Source organism: Mustela lutreola, chromosome X, assembly GCF_030435805.1.
Source record: "Mustela lutreola isolate mMusLut2 chromosome X, mMusLut2.pri, whole genome shotgun sequence".
Taxonomy (NCBI): domain Eukaryota; kingdom Metazoa; phylum Chordata; class Mammalia; order Carnivora; family Mustelidae; genus Mustela; species Mustela lutreola.
The window spans coordinates 40162306-40163582 of NC_081308.1; the positions used below are offsets into that span (position 1 = coordinate 40162306).

Consider the following 1277-nt stretch of genomic DNA (forward strand, 5'->3'; position numbering starts at 1 on the left):
TATTAAGAAAATGAAAATACAACTCACATAAGGGGAAAAAATATTTGCAAATAATATATCTGATAGGGACTTGTGCCCAGAGTAAATAAAGAACACTTACGATTTAACACACAAAACCAATTAAATGAATTAAAACAGATGCAAAGAATTGAATAGACATTTCTCCAAAGAAGATATACAAATGGCCAACAAGCACATGCTTACCATCATTAGTCATCAGGGAACTATAAATCGAAACCACAGTGAGACTGTAGCATGGCCACTGGCACAGCTGCTGCCTTAGCATTCTTGAATCAGGAGAGCTGGTGGAGGGCAGTCTACAAGTCCCCGCTCTAGTCACTGTGGATAGTTTTTCCTTCAGCTGTGAAGTGTCCAGCCACACCCATTCTTTCGCCTTCAAGGTAGACAAAGAGGGTGATATGGAACACTTGCTGACTTTGACCATGCTCTGCCTCACTGAGGGGGCCAAAGAGGAGCATAATGTGACGCAAAGAATGATAGAAGTCATGGCCAAAACCATGACCACCAGTAGACTGAGAGTCCCTGGGACCAACCTCAAGTTGTCCTGCCAACTCATGCTCAGTTTGGATGATTTACAACTCCAGCCACCTGTAACACTGTTTCTGCAGTCAGGTTCTGGCCCTGTGCAAATCAGAGGCTAGCACAAGTGTTGTTATAAGCAATGACATTTCTGGGGAAGAAGTCAGTGAAGAACGGAGTGAGGAGGAGGAAGCTGAGCTGTGTCCCATCCTGCCTGCCAAGAACCAGTGGTGTAGGCCCTAGCCTTCTTGGAGTGGGAGGAACTCTGAATTTCTAACCTGACCGGCTTTCCCCACTTGCTTACGAGATCGAAGGTCAGGACTACACATTTTTAATATTTCTACATTTTTGGATAAAGTTTGAATGAAGTGATGTGAAGACTTTTTGGAAAAAAAACAAAAACAAAAAACAGCACAGAGTGAGATACTACTTCACATTCATTAGGGTTGCTATAATACAAAAAGATGGACAAGAATAAGTGTTGAGGGTGCCTGGGTGGCTCAGAGGGTTAAGCCTCTGCCTTTGATCAGGTCATAATCTCCAGGTCCTGGGATTGAGCCCCACATAGGACTTTCTGCTTGACAGGGAGCCTGCTTCCTCACCCCCACCCCCATGCCTGCCTCTCTGCCTACTTATGATCTCTCTCTTTATGTCAAATAAATAAATAAAATCTTTAAAAAGAAAATGAAAAGTTTAAAAAAAAGAATAAGTGCTAACAAGGATGTGGAGAAATTAGA

At 42.8% G+C, this 1277-nt stretch overlaps 1 pseudogene; it reads left to right on the plus strand.

The window, feature by feature from the left end:
* The first annotated feature begins 255 nt into the window (after positions 1 to 255).
* LOC131820800 (nucleoplasmin-3-like) lies at positions 256 to 783 on the plus strand (annotated as a pseudogene).
* The last annotated feature ends 494 nt before the right edge of the window (positions 784 to 1277 follow it).